Genomic DNA, 20,190 nt, shown 5'->3' with positions numbered 1-20,190 from the left:
TCAGTTATTGATTTTTTTTCGTTAAATTATGAATAGACATTATTACTGATGGCGTTGGTTAGTTTTTTAAACCTCATTAAGACCTGCCTAACCAAACAATAATAATTAAAAAAATATTCTTAAATCTATAAAATATCTAAAATGATGTATTATTGAATAGCATAGTTTTAGATATGTTATAGACAAATATTTTTTAATTATTACCTATCTATTATGGCATGGTTTACGCAGGGCTTAATTGAATTATGAAAACTAAACAAACCATCTGCAATTTGTACTATTAGTTCAATGAAAATAAATAAGTGTAACTGACAAATTTTGTGTGTACTATAATATATATATGGGATGTCAACAGCCTTATTCCACCCTTCGCCACTACTAGGAGTTTATGTCAGGGATGGAAAATTTTTTAGATTTTGTGTAACATGCGAAACAAGATAGAATTTTGCAAGCAGAAGTTGAGTAGTAAAATGATTCATATTCCCCAATAGATAATTTAGAACAAAATAATCATATTACTATATTTTAACTAATTTAACTAATATTCTTGAAAAATGGATATTTAAATTATGAAAAATAGATAACCAATACGTTTACTAAATAAAAAAATTTTATACTTACATTTTTACAGTATTTAGGTTAATTAAATATGTGTGAAAACAGCGATTTAAATTATATGAAATCGAAACTAAGAAACCCTTTGTAATGATTTCACTGTTGAATAATATACAGGATAATTCAACAATAATTAACACTATGAAAAAAATGCATCTAATAAACGACAAATAGTATTTATTTTACTCTGTCGTATATAATATGTAAAAGTACATGTGCGCAGTGGGAACTGCACACGTTGAAAAACAATTTGTGAATTTGCCAGTCCCGGGATTTGATACCGGATCCCACATTACCGCTCAGCCATCGTGATGATGAGACGGATATATAATTTATATTTTAATAAAGGTAAAGGGGTAATGGCTAGGACCTAAACCTAAGTCATTTTCATTGACAGGATTTTAATCAGCAACTAATTGTTATTTAATCGACGAAGCTAGTTTTAGTTTAATTATTATTGTTAAAGATAAAACGTGAATAAGGTAAAAAATAATAAATATCCAATTGTGTTGTTATTTGTTTAACTTATATGGGTTTCTTTCAATCATAAATTACAGTGAGGAAAAATAAATATTCAAATGCACTAATACAACTTTTATTATAATATTAATAAAAAGTTAATTAGGTACTTAATGAATTTACAATTAGTAGGTATATAATATCTAATAAGTTATTTAGATTTTTAATAGAGCAATACTTGAATATTGAATAAATATATTCGAATTGTTCTATTAATGTGAATTTAAATAATATACTCGTAATTAGTATTATATATACGAATCGTAACTAAAAATAATGAGAAATTTTAAAATATTAATTTATTCCACAATTTTACATTAATCCGTTTCTTCCATCCACTCTAGAATTTCAATTAAGTTCTAAGCTAATAGTTTTTGAAAGCGGACTTTTTAAAATAAAATAACGCAGGCGATATTTTAAAGCTAATGGAAAAAAAACTGTGTAAAATGATCACTCCGACTTACTTTTAGAAATTTAATCCTTTACACTAAAATTTCAAAGGGTTGGATTCGTGGATTTTTTTTTGCGGCTCACTTCAATTAGCCTGTCGTTTACACAGCACTCCGCCACTGATATATTAAGAGACTAACGTAAATATATTGGAGAAATATTTATTAAAAGCTTGTTGTACTTATATTAAAATAGATAAACCTACAAACATAAGTATTTATATAATTTTATCCATCATAAAATTAAGCACGTAAGATGAATTTATTTGTAAGTAAAAAAACTCTGTGTTAAAAACTTTAGTTAATGTCGTTTTAAGGAAAATATATTATTACTTGCAAATATTACCAGGTGTCAATTCCATCTGTCAAAATTCTCATACTTCCTTTTTTCCTCTCTTTTATACGTTTACGTGTATGTCTTGTCTTACAGTCTTTGTTCTCATGCTCAGTGTATGTGCTGCTGAAGCAGCCTAGCCTTTGTAGAGTCTCCTGACTTTGCGGAACATCCTATCGCTGAACTCGTTCATTTGTCCAACGGCGATGCTTAAGGTTCTTCCTCATCCAGAATGTTTTTTTTTTTTTTAATTGATTGTGTATCTTGCTTGAGATTACAGCAGGTTACAGGACTATATCCATATTATAATTACCCTTAAATCTCTTGGATAAACACTCATTTTTCGATACTGCAATCACTCGATGTGCTATTACCGCACTATAAGCTTATATCAAACTTTTATAAGAGTATCGTTTCTTTCCTTTCACGACCCGATTAAAAAAAAACCATTCTTCCGATTTTTTACATTTAAAATTTGCATTAAAGTTGCCTAGACTCACATATTCAAAAAATCGAGTTTTAAGATAATCTTCGTCTTCTCATGTCTCACTTTTTCTTATATATTTTCATATGTTTTCTCTCATACGTTACAGATATTTCTAGACTAGACTACTATAATACGGTAATTATAGTGTATTAGTAATATCTAAAAAATGTCACTTAGTACCACTCTATATATAAATGGAAAAACCTTATTAAACATTAATTTAATCAACCTGTGTGTAGAAAGGTGATTTTTAAATATCTTTGTTTCGAAAGATGTCTAACCAAAAATAAAAGAATACTGTAATATTGTGAGAAAAAATAAAAAAAAATGTATACAGATTATTTACAGTTAAAATATAGATACTGGGTCACGGCGTTGCCAAGTTTGAGAAACACTCAGTCTTCGCAAATGATATAATGGTATAATAAATTATTGATAGTGAAATGTACATTATTATATAATATATTACAAAGTAAATATTCTCAGTTTTATGGGTGTTTATGTATTGCCATGAAATTTCATATTATTAATAACCGAGTGGAATTAATATAATGTTGTTAAGTAATATGACAAACCGATCTCCACGTCAAATACTTTATAACTTAATAATTAGCGCAAAGTGTAAAATTAGGGACGTGTAATATTATTGGATGCTTGCTAAATGCCATAAAGTACAGGCAACACCTTTAACATACATACACCTTCATAATAATTTCAATTAAAACGAAACTTCCAACACGAAGGTAAAATGTCTTGGAATACATAGTGCTTTAGAATATACGGAGCTAGCAAAATTAATATTAGATAAAATCTTCATCATTCTTGTCCCAATAGCTGCTCGTCTGGGTTTCCTACTCCTATAGTAGCGCAGTCACCTATTTTAGTTTTGGCAGAATACGTCTTATTTTACTCATGATAGATGGGCGATCCAGCGCATCGCATCCTTTGCATTTTTATATGCCACGTAATCGATTCACTCCTATAAAGTAATATGTCATTATTATGCATCGATATTCAAATGTAATTTTCTTCGATAAAACATAATTTTAAAATGAATAGTATCATATCAAAGAGTTTGGACTATACTCAAATGAATTTAAAGTATAAAATTAATAACTTAAGGGGGGACGTGCGCCGCGTAGGTCAAAATGGAGATTTTATGCTATTTTCAAAGCATGATCTTGGACATTCCTTAAATGTTGTAGATAATCTATTTGTACTGCTAGTGTATTAATATTTTTGACAAACCTTAGAAAGATACATACTTATACGCTAAAAATTATGGTTTACCTAGTATGATTTGAACTCACACCATTGAGTGTCCAGGTGCTTGTACTTATTTATTAATTAAACTATCGATCCGTATATGATTTATCCAAATTATTATCTTATAACAACGGATATTGCTGCTTGGTGTACAAGAAAATAAAAGAAATCGTACTTTATCGAATCCTGCGTATATTCAGTATTATTGTTACACATATGGATCTGCAATGCAAAATAACTTAAGAAATTTACAGTTAGGGGCGTACGCCAAAAAATGTGAATTTATATTAGGTATTTTTGATACCAAAGTGTCGCTTTTTAGTTATGGTATATTTCCTAAAAATCTTCATGTAGTCGAAACGAATTCATTGATACATTAATTATATTGACCACATTGTTAAGAATTATAATATAAAAACAGATATATATATATATACATGCATTCAAAAATATAAACAGATATTTAAAACCTTACCTTACAGCTATATATAAGGTGATACTGAAGATTTCTCTAAATATGGCAAGGCTACACATAATATTACGAAAACACCTATTTATTAAATTTATGTGCGCTAATTCCAAGGCATCCTGTTATATCCTTCCTGTAAATCGTAAGGCAGGCGAATCAAAGTGTCTTAAGCCTATTACACAATATACGGGGAAAAGTAAAGCCGAACATAAATTCGGAAAGGGTTTGCTTGCTTCGGTTTATCTTTGAATAAACTTGTAGACTCCTTTTCATAGGGCTATTTAGGTTGATGTTGAAAAACTCAATCTTAAAATTAGATAGGTACTCACATTAAATATGTTTTATGGGTAACGGTTATTAGTCATTCTTCGGAATAGTAGGTATGACCAGCCAATGCCTAAAAAGAACTGAAAATAAGTTAAAAAAAATACACAGTGGTAAAAGTAACAGAATAATAACCCCTTGGACAAAACCCCCCGGACATTATCCTTTCGTCAATAACCAGCCGAATAAAATGCCTTTATTTGAATTATTACCAACAATATAGTTTATAAACTACCTAGGTATATAAGTTTCATCAACATTGATCTAGTACAGTGGTCGGCAAACTCATTAGTCAATATAGCCAAATGTCAACAGTACAACGATTTAGATTTCTTTTGAGAGCCAAATTTCTTAAGGGGGGACATGCTCAGCGTAGGTCCTAATGGAGCTTTTGTTCTATATTCAAAGCATGATCCTGGACATACCTTAAGCGTTGTAGATAATCTATTTATATAATTTTGAAGCCTTATTATCCTTTATATTTACTTTAAACATTTTATGACTGCATAAAGTATTTTTATTACATAAAATAGTATTCTTTCAAACCTCTCGCTCTAATGTTGTAGAATATAGTCATATTTCAGTACATAAATGTGCAGTGGTGTTAAGATTTTTTACATTTATTAATTTTTAAACGCATTTATAAAACCATCAGTATAATGTATATCGTCATTATTATAGTGAAATATTTACGATAAAAAATTATATTGTAATGTCTGTGATCCCAAATTTGACAAGAATTAGGCATTTTATTATTCATTATAACACATTTGAAGATAATTCTAAAGATACTCGTTATAAGCTATGTTTTTGACCATTCAAAGTGTGATAAACATCCTACGAATAATGATTGCCCTATAATAATTATTGACCTAAGAATAAGGTAGTGTTTTTTTGAAATACGCCATTTCTTTTGGCATTCCTCAGTGGTTAAGCTACAACATACGGCTGTAGCACATAAATTGACAAACTATAATTGAAGTAAGGAGTAAAATGATGTTAACGCGCGTGTTTGAACATGTACCTAACCGATTTTTTTTTAAAACGGTAACGGGTTTTGACTCTTCTCCTCAGCTGCTTTCTTCCTTGCATCATCGACAAAATATTAAGTGTAAAATTTAGAGAGTTTTTAGTTGTAATATCTCTCTAAATTTGAATGCGCCAATTTTTCCCGACACATAAATACAGGTCGGTAAGCCATTTAAGTTTTGAATAAATGCGAAGTCTCGGTCTATTCAACATTACATTTACGGTTATCCTCTTCCATTTTCTTTGCTTCTTCTTTGTAGCCATGTCAAATATGGGAGAGAGCATCTGTGGCAGAGCCGCACTCAAGGGGCCAAAGAGCCGCATGTGGCTCGCGAGCCGCGGTTTGCCGACCACTGATCTAGTATATTAATTGAACAGCATTTACGTGGTAGAACTTCATAATAAAGGTTTTGAAAAAAAATAATTTTTATTAATTCTATTTTATTGAGTTATTTATGTTGACAGCTGTCAAGAACGCTACAAAGATCCAAATATGGGTTTATAGACCGAAACAGCTGTCAACGTAAATAACTCAATACAGTAGAATACACAAAATTATCTTTGTTTCAATATCATTATAAGTAGTTTAATCTTTGCTCTGATACCGATATCCCTATCCACGTCCAATGCAATCCCTGTCCACCCGAAGAGTGATTGCTCTTTTAAAGCATTTCTTTTTACTTCTTCGTGGGTTCATTTACAATCCGTATATACTGGCAAATATTAATTTTCATGTTCCCACCAATATTCTACGGTCTTCAAGATACCTCGTCGCAGGACAGATGTTATGTTTCATAATGCTGTGTATCGTGCGATTAACTTATTTGATGGCACCATAAAGGTTGATTTTTTTTTTGTTAACTATATAATGTTTGTGGACGTGTTAAATAGGTTAAATTTATAATTGTATATATTATCATGTTTCTTTAATATTTACATAAACACATGCTGTCTTTTATACCTTCTTGTTATATTGGTTGTTATTTGTAATTCATATATTTTTATAATTTTGTATTTATTATGTATTATGGCGCATTGGCCAATCGCTGTAATGCCGTAATACTCTTTTTCTAAATAAATAAATATCTAGCATAATATGTTATTATGTATTTTGATCTGTTTTCCATATTTTCATTTTATGACTTTACCTTGTTTAAAAAATTGATAAAATAGTTAATTTAAATTTCATATATCAATAAAAAAAGTTGTATGGAATTCTTACGTGAAACACTCCTTACAAGGGTTTTCCGCCCTGTAGCTAAGAGTGTAAGAGAGGCCCCACTGTTGGCATCTACCGGTTTTCCAGAATTGGTTGATTAGACTCATCGTTAGAAGCCTTCGTTTCTCTGATGGATGAAGGTTTTACCAAGTTTCTTTCACACCTGTAACATAAATGTTAGTTATAGTAAGCAAGTTTGTGTGGCAAGTACGATATCTTACTAAATGAACATCTGCAAAAATTTGCTTACTTTTTACCACGTTTTTATTAGCTCGTATTTTTGTTTGTCTGGTACAGATTCTTTCTTGTGTGTCCAGTACAAATTTTTTCTTGTTTGTTCAAGATTTGTATTGGACGATTGAAGATTTTTAACTAACTTTCCGACTAGCTAGACATTTCGTCGCTATAGGATTTGTTTCCCGAATAGACCAAATGTCAATTTTACAGGAGACGAAAAACAAATTTCACTGTCGTATATTTTAATATCAGTAGATGTATCAATCATTCTTTCCATACTGTATGATTGCAACATTATCTAAGAATAGATTCCAAGAATAATATACTGGTATAAATCATTAAATGCACAGAAAATGCATTTTATTTACAAGTACTCACTGTGGATATTCGGGAAATTTTTAGCGCTCTCTCAGAATAATGGATATTCGGGACAAAACATGGACGTTCGGGATTTAAGACTGTAGCGTAATGCTGCACGGCCCACAGATTACTGAGTGGTCAAAAAGTACGCGCCTCAAATGTTATATTTATTTACACGATAATTGTTAATAATTACCTCTACTATTTAAATACTTAATGATCGTAATTACCCAAGTTCGTATGTAATAATAACACGCGGCAATCGCTTTTTTCGGTTTTTTTTCGGATTAAGTAATAAAATAGTTTTTAAGTAATTAACTATTTTTTTATTGAACGAATATTTCACAAGATTTAAGAATGTACCATTCTAATAATTGAACATACTTACATATTTTTTTTAAATCACTTCTGAGTAAATACTAACTAAACTAAAATACTAACCGACGTCACGGTCATTCCTCCAATATTTTATGATGGTACTTACTCGTACTTGCTAACAATTTTATAACAATACTTTTTCCAAAAAAAATAATCTATTTATATATATCTGTATATTATTATATATATATATTTCTATAATTGACAATTAAACTTATTACAAACCACTAAATAAATATTATATATTTACTATTGTAAGGAACAACAACACAAAATAATAGCATGTATAAATTAATTACCATTGGCTGCTAATATTAGGTAGGTACCAATATCCTTAGTATATAATATCCACCAAATAAATAGTTACTAACATACATATTAAATTAAAATATTAATTATCAGCGCATTCAAAAATAAATAATAGCATCGCCTTTATTTTCATAGAAATACCTAGATTAAAAGTAAAATAAAGACAAGCAATGTTTGATTAATAATAATTTGAAATAATAATTATTTTTTACGTCATAGTAGCTGCCGGGTCATACTGTAGAATTCATATAACCGTTGGGATTTTGTGTCATTTATCAAAACAAAATGCAGTTATTTAGGTTAAAATACTCACTTCCACAACTCTATTGTAAGTTCAGGGCGAACTGGTGATGTATCAGCTATGAATGATCTCTTCAAATTTGATGAATTCACTATTAAAACAATAGTAACGTTAAAAACAATATCAATAAGACGAAATTTGAAAGAAGTCTCCAGACGGCGGAAAAATATGAATGATGAATGCGTGATTGTTTTAGAGCTAGACAGCGTGAATGTGGGAGCGAGATGCACGGCGTGAGCGCGGTTTGATTGGCTAAAGTCATATTCGGGAAATAAACACTCAGCCAGAGATATACTTCGACCGAAATTAACTTGGATATTCAGGTACGAATAGTTGGACATTCGGGAGAACACCACGGAGTAATTGTAACTTAACATGGCGTTTTCGGGTTTTTTTAAAAAATATCTCTGTTCCTAGATAAAAATATATTGTTTTTATAAATGATTTCGGTAGAGTTCGATAAAAGAAATTGAACTGCACGCTTCGGAACGAGCATGACAGGCCTCCTGAGATGGCGTGCTGGCAAGCCCGCTAAAACTGGATGGGACAATGAGCTGGCGCGGCGGACTCCCAACGATGAACTCCGCCCCGTGCATGATTCCGTTGTCCCGATGCTACACTCAAACTCCTCCTCCTCTGACGTCTCCAAGCAAAAAGGCAATACCGCCGTTGGCCTTTGGCGGTTGATGATCGGCTGATGGGCGAAAACTCGGACGGTAGTAACGGAGGTCCGGGCTGTGACTCGAGTGTGAATGCCTAAAGGACTTATATCTATCATTAGTTAGAAACTTTCTCATTTTTAACTAAGATTAAAAAATAAAAATTAAAATTAAAATCATTATTTAAACAACACCCATTGCCATATAGAGGATCGAAAAACCTCACCCGAGTCTCCTCAAGACTCGAACGTGTCTCCTCAAGACCCCGAAATAAACGGGTCTCCTCAAGTCCCGGAGTAAAATCGCACACGTAAACTCAGAGAAACCTTCACCAGCGACCAAAAAATAGAGACGAAGGGGATAATGCTTAACGCAGTGAGCCCCATAACCACTGAAGGATGATCCAAAGTCAAGTAAAATGTCGATTTCGACAAAAATGGATATTCGGGAAACAAATCCTATAGCGACGATTTGAAACTTTTAAAATATATCAGAACACGAGGACAATGCATTCTTTTAATATTTTTGGCCATCTTTAAGCAGAATTGAACTAATTTTCAGTTAATTTTGTTTTGCATGTTTCGGAAGAAAATTCGTTAAAAGTAATATTTACTACTCACTGTTATTGGTTGCTAAGGGGGTCCTAGCAACTAAATTATTAATATATACGTGCGTTACTATGGAAATCAATATGACATGTAAAAATGATATTTCAGTATTCAATAATATTTATTCAGTATTTCTATCAAGTACAAAAAAAAATTATTTATTAATACATAGAATTTTCAAGTTTATATGATTCAACAGAAAATTTAAAAACGTGGTATATAAAAAGTTCTTTTTGTCTTGTAATTATTAATTAAGTAAGTATCATATTTTTCAATTTTATTATTCTTAAATGGAAAAAAATATACGAAGAATAAAACTACTTTCAAAAGACATCTTAGACTTTTCGTATAAATTTAGATGAATCGTAAACAGATAAACGTGGTTAATAAATTAACCCTACCTACATTGCAATAACGATTATATTGAATAATATATTGGCTAAACAATTAAAAATATAGGTAATCCAGTCCACGTCATACAAATTTTCGGGATTTAATCAAAACAACATTCTAACACATCCTTGCAACGCTACTTCTGATGAATTAGTAAAAAAAAACCAAAATGGCGTTATAGTTATTATGCTTATTCGTAGGCGCATTTGAACATGTTTTTTATACAAAAATCTGGCCATTTTTTAAAATGTTTTTATAAGAATGCTTGCAAAGACTTCATATGCATTTTTTTCTTTTATTGTGATAACTATCAATTAATTCATGGTGGAAATGCATTGTATTATTAATTTAATTTAATAAAACGGAAATTTTTATAGTATTTTTTCCACTTTTAATAATTAAATCTAGAACGGTTTCGTCCGCCTCGGAAGGATATTTTCAAAATAAATATGTCCGACTGAGGCGGACGAAACTAGTCCAGATTTAACTAATAAAAGTGGAAAAAGTACTATAAAATTTTCGTTTTATTAAATTGCATAAATAATACATTCTGTATAACTTTCATTTGTATATTATGTTGGTCTAGGCTTTTATACAATTCAAAACGAGTAGGTAGGTACATATATTATTATGATTATATGACATTACAAAAATTTATAAGTTGAACGGGAAACTTTCATATTCCAATGGTTCCCGAAGGCTTTCAAAAAGTTTAGGAATGGAGTATATCGAAAAAAGTTTTTTTTCGCTTGATTTACATCCCATTTATTACTGTAGTACCTATATGGAATATAATAAGCTACGTTTTATGTATATATAATATAAAACTGCCGCGTAAATAGGTAGATACATAGTAAAAAGCATTATTTAATAAAATATACCGTTAATGTAAGTTAGATCTAGAAACTGGAGTATAACATCACGAGTGGGCTGAAAACGTATATGTTTTACATAATGCGGAAAAAAACCAACAATAGTAACAGATATACAGATTGCTATGGATACCGATAAGTCGTATCACACATCAAAACTCATCTCGCCTGCAACGTGTCGAATACGTCGATGTGACGTCAGCGTTATTCACACAATACACGTTGCCAAATGGAGCTTTGCAGATTGGTCGAATGCAACTTCTTAGTTAGAAAAAAACATCTACTGTTGCAATCGACAAGTTGCATGCTTCTCAGGCTACGAGCCGAAGACGCCAGAACGCGTACGAACACCTACGAATAAATTGGCCATTTCTAAACCGAATCGCCGATCGCGCATCCAAATATAGATCTATACGTTTCTAAGGTTACGTGCGATTGTCTCTAGGTAGATGTGCGCGGTGTTCATAATATGAAACACCGAATCGACGTTCTTGGAAGGTTTGATTTATGGCTGTGCGGCAGATGAGGCGAGTTTAGATGTGAGAGCCGGCTAAGACTTTCTTACATGGCTGTGAAAAATTAGGTACTAAATAAAGCGGAATTAGCTAGATGAGGCCTTCAGCCTTTATTAAACATAGTTAATTGTCATGATTTTTATAATATATATTTTTTTTATTAAGCTGCGAAGTCTCCGATAAGGCTTATTTTACACTGATATTACATTTATACAGTATATATATATTTATGATTATAAAACACAAAAAAATATATGCATATTGATCATGTTATTAAAGGTTACCTTTTACCGTGTGGTATTATAATTTATACTTGCAGGTTACATTCTCTCAGAAACATTTGGATACACAAAAACGCTTTGTTATTTGGGTGAGTAATAAACATCTCAAGAATACGTAATAATTGATAATTGACCATCATGAGCGGACATTGCCAAAATTCATTATATTCATTGTCACTTCCGCAATTCGCAATTTGTACAAACAGATATTCAAGTAACTAGTTTAAAATATTTTGGTGTAGAACATCACTAATATAAGAATAAGTAAAGACAATAGGTATCCAATATCCCAAGTATAGACGCGTAGGTAATACCTAAATATTAATATGTTATTCCTTAGGCCCATAAATAAATTGACAAACTTAATCCGAATTTATCCACACAAGAATGTATCTTCATAAATTCATATTTTAACTTTATTTTGGTATAATTCACCTTGTACATATGTATATATATACACATATATGTATTTAAACGATCTTTCTTTAGAATACTAAAGATATTTTGGTTAAAGGTAATAACATATTATTAAATTTGAGCTTCAATTATTATTCTTCGGAATTTAGGCGAAAGAGATATGAATCCAAGATAATCAAAAAGTTTCCGTTAAATTATTCAGGTTAAGTAAGTCTAAATGATTCAGTTTGAATTGAAACATATTTTCTAGTTTTTTTTTTATAATAGTTATGTTTTTGAGTATATATTTTCAATAATAAGAATCTAATATTCTTATATCTTGTTTACACCGATCTATTATTTTTATGGTATGTAGGTATTGGATAAAGATAATATAATTATAATATATAAGTAATGCATATTTAATTTAAAACATCTCAGATATATAACTACTAGCAAAAACCGATTGAAAAAAAAATGACGCCCAATGGAATGTAAACCCGTAACTACTGATTTCGCGACAATGTGCTTTACCAATTAAGCCAGACATGTCATTTTTAATTACGACGAAATTACAAGTGATTTTTAGAAATTGAAATGTATATCAAATTGCGTCAAATTTTGGCATTTTTTTTGTTATAAAACAAGATATCAAATAACTGCCCTAATTACTAACCGAAGCCTGGACTACTCCAAAGTACCTATTTACACGTTTTGGTAATAATTTAATTCACGAATGTACCGCCTTTGTTTTTCTGTAAGAAGTAGGTACCTACATATTCTTCAGACAATTATATTTTAGAATATTGGGATATTTTTGAAGTTATATTTATTTAGGCGCGTTTGGAAAATTAGATCAGAGTGTATTTTTGGCGTGTGACATGTAACACATAATTTATTTTTTCACACAAAAATAAACGCACTCGATTGGATTTGAACCACCGATTGTTCGGTTATCAGCCGAACGCACTACCATTACGCCACAGTATGATACCAATCGTGACGATTATACAGTATAATTTTATAGTTTAGAATTGTTCCGTTGCCTAGGCAGCGAATTTATTATTGTCGGTCATTTGCAATTCCTTACGTAAACAAACTATTAAACGTCTAGTGGCAGTTGTTACTTTAAAAATAAAAACAACGATTAATAATTATATAATTTAGTAATATAAGTTAAAGTGTATGGAAATAAACCAACGGTGTTCCAATAAGCGGCCCTTTTCGTTGAGTGTGTAATTTAACAAGATTAAAAGCTAGTCGAAGAATCTAGGTTATCACAAGTTTTGTTTTTATTTTGTTACTCCAAAGAAGTATAACTTCTAACCCGCGTACATAAGTACACACACCGATTTTTTTTATAGTTTTTCTTTTAGGTTCTCATTTTAAGTTCTCCGTATTCCTTCTTGAAACGGAGTCGCACGGGACTGATGTTACAACCATACACCGTAGTGCTTAAAGAAGAAAGTTAAGAAAGGAAGAAAAAAAGAAAAAAAAAATCTTTTTGGACTGGCTCTGCTGTCCGCTGACGTTAAGCGTAATATGCATCCGCATGCTGAGTGTAACGAGTTGAAATAGATGAGTCTACAGAGGAGTCGGGACTATCCCGCTCCCCATACGACGCTGCAAATTTCTCGAATGCCGCAAAGTTGGCCTCGGTTGCTATCAAATCTGCGTGGCCAATTGGGCCCGTGTGAGGACGAACCCTGTAAGAATGGGAGATATTGATATGAAGAAGTTTTTGGTATTAAAATGTTAATAACGCTGAAAAGTGCCTTTGGCCCACTCTGATACTGGTCGCCTCATATTATGTCCGATATTATATTGATTTTCATACATATTTATTAATATCTCAAATGTGTGTTACAAAGTTACAGATTACTTTGAAATAGGTAGATATTTATTATTAATTTATATAAGTACTTAGATAGCATGACGTAGTTGCAGTTTAATACTATGGCATAGGTGGACTATATATCTATATATGCGTATATGCATATAGACCAACACAGATAGTGTAGCGGTGACATTCAGTTAACCTGCGGTGGATAGATAGCGGTTTTGCAATGCTGATATTAATTATTATGTACCTATATATACATACATGCTCCCAGTTACGTCTTGTTTAGTGAAGATATGCGCGGTAGGGAGGATTAAGCGATCATTGGTTCTTGACTTAGATGTGCAATTATCAACAAAAGAAAATTCATCGTCTGTATTTATAGTAGGCTAACAATATGTAATAGTTAACATACATTTAATTTATCTGTACACACGACGTATGCATATTTATGTGACTTTAAAGATAGTTCAAGAGAAGAAGTTTGTTTCCCTGATAAATTTTTGATATAAAATTATTCTTTTATTTATACATAGTAATTTAATTATCACGCCCACGATGGCCGCGCGGCATAAGCTATGGACTATAAAGCCGTGGGTCCCAGGTTCGAATCCTGGGTCTGGCAAGTACACATATTGTTTTTCAATTTGTGTGTATCAGGGTATGGACCTAATAGGTTGAGCAAGTGGCTGACATCCATTTCTCATAAAAAACAAAATCTGTCAATACAAACCCCCACTCTGTGGAGGCCCATATGATCCTATCAGGATCGGACATGGTCGGAAAAAAAATATTAGGTAGGCTATATATATAATAAATACCTAATAATTGGTTCTTGTCAATTAATTACAGACAAAATATTTGCTTACGAGGTCCAAGATGAATCTAGAACGATTCGGCGCCGGGACAACTGGGCTCCACGTAATCGAATGAACTTCGAAAATAAATAGACGTTCGTGAATTTTAAAATATACATTTAACACAATTACTGCTGACCTGTTACTTAAAATGTAATTACAACATTTAAATATCATGTTAAAATATTATATCTAATGGTCAGGTAATGCAAACGCGGCAGATTATATTATTATTTAATACTTGGTAGGAATTTAAATACGCACACGTAAATAATGATTTAATTTAATGCTTAAGTTCCAATGAGAAGCTAGTTCTTTTATTTTTTATAAAGTCTCAGGTATAATTCTTAATACAGACTAAAAACCATTATGTTAAGAACAAAATGAATTGAAACTATTAGGTAGTAGATAGAAACTCATTAAAATTCCTCGTCTACTTTCTGTATAACATCGTAACGAATGTCTATTTATTTCATTCGAGATAGAGCGGTGCCCAATTGTCCTAGCGCCCAGTTGTTCCATTCCCTCCAAGATTATATATCGCTCACGAACAATGGCTTTGCATTTGAAAATATCAACGATATAATATGTCAGAGACTATATTCTATAAGTTCTCGAAACAAAGTGAAATAATGTCCTATAGTACTATTATCAGGCCGACACTGATCTATAGATTGGAGTGTTGAGGTTTTTTGAGAAAATATTAGGAAGGATCTTTAGAACCATATGGAAAGCAGGACATGGCAAGTATGTGCTGTAAAGTAGTATTATCCCTTTATTACATCACAAATGGGGAATCCCCGTTAGGCACGCCTTGTTTCAAGGATAAAAAAATGCTAAACTAAGTAATACGCTTTTTTTTAATAACATGTATGAAAAAAAGTGGTTGAAAGACGTAAACTGAGGTGGTTGAACTGAGTAAAATAAATACATAGTATCATCGAAGCTAAAGAATTGAAGGCTGATTGTGGCTGACAGAATGGCGTGGAGACGTTTTCTGGAAGCGGTTATGAGCCACATCGAGTTATAGTAACAATATTTATAATGTATTATTAAATAAGAATAGTTATTGATACGAAAGGACGTAATAAATGCCTTAATCCTTCATCAATAATCATGTTATCGACAGAGTTAGGAAGAAAAGAACTCGTACATAATAAATATTTGTAAATTTAAATGAGACGATAGAGAAATTTTACACCGGGATACACAACAAACACCTACAAAGAATTACACGAATCATGGCACAGTGGAGATAAATTACCGTTGATTGACTCTGCGTAGCTGGAAGGATGGAATGTAGGTAGTGGATAGTCAGGAACTAGCTCTTGAAACCGCCTAATCTAACCTAACTCGCCAAAGTGTGCATTCCCGTGAAATATTGATAATTTATTATTGTTACTTCAATTAATATCTATGTCTTATATCTCATGTGAAAAGCGAAATTTACCCAATATTTAATCCCCCCGAATCCGTGGTTTTAATTAAAGCCTTCTTCACATATCCTTCTATATCAGCATCTAATAATAAATTTATTATTTTTATCCCACGTGAGACTCAGTAGAAATCTGTTCATGTCTAATAAAAATATTTACAGTAGAATATAATTTTTTTTTCTAAAACTTAGTGTAGTTAAATATTTATTGTGACATCACCACCATATAAAGTAGTAGTCACTTAGTTTCAACTTTTACTACCCGCTTCGTATATTATACCAATGGGAAAGAACGTGTAATATATGAGAATTCATCATTTTCATTTTAGATATTTTTACGAAGATCTTTAGTAAGTTAAATTTTCGCATAACCCCTATTTGGGAAGTTGAAATAAAAGCGAAGATAATTAAAATATTACAAAAAACCCTTAAATATTAAAAAATGTTGTTTGGAAAAACAAAATCTGAATTTCGTGCAGACGAATGAATTTGTAACCAATACTTAAAAACACATGCAACGTCTACGCTACAGTATACAGAGAAATGCATTAACCTCTTTTAAGTCTATATTTTATTTATCATCTGGCATCTATCCATCTAGGTTTTGTTAATTATTTATAGTAAAGACTTGTTTATTTTAATTGTTATGCAAACATTGACAAATATACAGATGTATTGAATTGTATGGTAACTAGAATACAATAAGATGTAAAAATCAACATACGCATATCAATATTATCGAAGAATTAATCGAAAAATTTATATTCTAGACGGGCAGTATAATTTCAAACGTATAATAAATATTATATAACTCCTGATTTTAATAAATTTAATATAGGTAGGCAAAACCCACATTCAAAATGCTAATCGATCATCTCAATTAGGGATTGCATTACCGGTATTTCAAAACCGGTATTCCAGTATTTATCAATACCGAAATACCGGTTTTAAAAATCCAAAATACCGGAATTTTCAGTATTAAGAAAGCACACTCGTTTATGTTTTTGAAAATGAATATGTGCTGCTAAAATGCAAATATATTGAGTGAATCTAACAGAGGTGAAAAAATAATAAAACAAATTTCATCAAATATATTTTACAAATTATTACAATACCTATTATTTCGGAATAGAAAACATCCGTGACAAAAATGTTTAGTTATTCTATAATTATTGATGACTGTACAAGCGTTGAATTTAAGAAGCTTTTCCTGCAGCCGGACTTACTTGCACTTGAGGAACTTTTGTGGGCTTTAGTTAAAATTATCAATATATTCAAATTATTTGTAAAACATCACTAGTTCTACAATTATGATCAATCCATATTATTAAATGTCAATATAATAAATGTAAGTATGTAGGTTTTTGCTATAAAATAATATTTAAAAAAGTTTTTAATAGCTATATTTATTGATAAGCACCTTCTTCTGTTTTTTTTAATGTTTAAAAAATACCGAAAAACCGGTATTGACAGTTTCATTCGGTATTGCAATCCCTAATCTCAATACATATTATCAATGATTGTTGCTTAAAATTTATAATTTAATATAAACTTTATTAGTAATGACAGTACAACTTATTCAATATACTTATAGGCACTGTATTACAGAAAATTAAGCTTGGGTTTATGAACAATATTAAAACGATTTGGACAAAATAAACTTACGGGCACCCAATAAAACATCTATTTTATTATCAATGATCTATGCAGAATAAAACTCACCGAAAAGGGGTGAAAATCAGTGTAGTTGTACATGTGAGAATATCATGTAAACTTGGTTAAACTTACCTAGCGCGTATACGGAAAAACTTTTCCCTCATCCTTAATAGTTGGAAACTTTAAGAAAATTCTTGGATGATGTCGGAGCTCTCACATAGTTCGAAGTTAAAACTTTTGACAACTCTGCGATAGTAGATACGTATTTGAATTGTTTTGTTAAGTATGATATTCGATATTGTGTATTAACATAGATTTAGATATATTTGGATGGGACTAGACTCACCACTTCTAGTCAACTGTATTTAATTTTTGTTTAGTCGATTAATAAAATGTTGTCGAGAGCTGAAAGAGCTGTCATTTTCCACACTATTCGTAGGTTCTTCGGCATTTAATTTTTCTAGAGGCCAGCATCCTCAAAGTTCTTCCTTGCTTGCGGATCATATTATAATATTATTAACTCATTTAGTGCTAACACCGCGACTGGCGCGTTTGGAGTCGTTGGCCATTAGATATAATTAACGTGTTATTTAAATGTGGTAATTAAAAGGTTAGAAGTGATTGTGTTAATATTGTGTACTTTGCAATCAACTGAATCATAAAACTTTAATTAATAAATCATTTTTTATTCAACGAATAATTCACAAGATTTCAGATTTAAATTGAATATACTTAACATAATTTGAAAACAAAAAAAATGTTTGAAAAAATACGACTGCCGACGGGACTAGAACCCGCATTCACTCGATTTGCGCCAATTTTCTTTACCAATTTAGACACGGGCTTGTCAAATTCATCATCAATAAAACACAATATTTTTTACTTACATTGATTTACAAAATATTGGATAGTCTTAATAAAAATAAAAAATAAAATATTAATATAATGAAATATTTTTCTATTTAATAAATAAAGTTCGTTATTGTTTTTATAAATATTTAGGGATCGATGAGAGAGAAGGCAATGTGGTGATAAAGGAAGCGGTAGTATAGATGAATGAAGATTTGTATTGTCCTAGATGCCAAGAACAGAGAGTTGTCAATGGTCGGAGTAATATATCGGTACAGAGTATCGCGGTGAAATTGGTGCTCAAACCGAGCTGCGATCCGATAGTGATGATTATTGGGACGAGCTTGGGAGTCTGTGCTCGAGAGATGAATATCGAGTGAGAAGTGATAGTTGACTGTGTCTCTTATCAATCGTCCTTCGCTATAAATATAAAAGCAATCGATACCTTACACGAGTCACCGTTTATCTAAGTTAATTAATCATACTAGTCATTGTTATTTATATTTTTTGACTCTATGATGTTACTTTTTCGACGTGTGTTTGAATCCAGAGTATGCTGTGGATCAATAAGATTATGACAGTCAATCACGTGGGTAGAAGGCACGAACTGGAAAATTCTATGTACACTTATGTATACATAAACTTTGAATATTTATTTTCTGGATGCAATAAATACGAGGCAGGATAATTAATTAATTCTCTTACACATTATAATATGTTGACAAATTATTTATAGAAGAAATATGTTCTTGTTAAAACACATAATTATTTCATTAGAATTTCCCTGCGCAGCAGTAGTCCAGTACAAAAACAAGTGACATGCAGGCACTAATCAATACCTCTAGCCCGCGGGACCAACTGTTTGAGCAACTACATTCTACATACATGCCACGTGTCGCTTGTTACAGTACACAGTATTTTTTTTAAATTCTAATTCTGCTAAAAACAGTTCTACATGGTTTCCAAAGTATTTTCATACATGATAAAACGCTACATCCATGGAAATAGGTTAACTAAATTAAATAAAATAAAACTGTTAAGCTACTTCTACTAGGTAATTGTATGATTTAAATATAACTTACCTATTTATTGGTACCTATCTATTCTGACTACCTAGATTATGTATTACATTAGGTATGAGCAAGGTTTTTTAGTCGGCATTTACTACCTAACTATCGGAAAACTGTTGAGGGAAAAAATAACGTTGAACGGTACTACAATAGTAATACGATACAAATTAACAATAATATGAATCTGGTCCTGGATAATTTGGAAGAAAATTTAATATTTTTTTACGATCTATACTTTGCTACGATTTAAATATTTATATTTTAGAGTGATTTAAGTAATATATTAAGTAGATAATATATAGTATAAACAAAAAGAGATCCTCATCAATGACACTTAGCTCAAACAGGTGAAAAACTACATATATCTGGGACAACAAGTGTCTATAGATGGATGTTTATTTTATGAAATTGTTCGCAGAGTAAAGCTAGGCTGGGGTAATTTTGGCCGCCTGAATAATGTCGT

The sequence above is a fragment of the Rhyacophila brunnea genome, unplaced genomic scaffold, assembly GCF_057557595.1.
Source record: "Rhyacophila brunnea isolate RB1 unplaced genomic scaffold, BYU_Rbru_1.0 scaffold_1, whole genome shotgun sequence".
Lineage (NCBI taxonomy): Eukaryota > Metazoa > Arthropoda > Insecta > Trichoptera > Rhyacophilidae > Rhyacophila > Rhyacophila brunnea.
Note: the sequence above shows the minus strand (reverse complement) of the source record.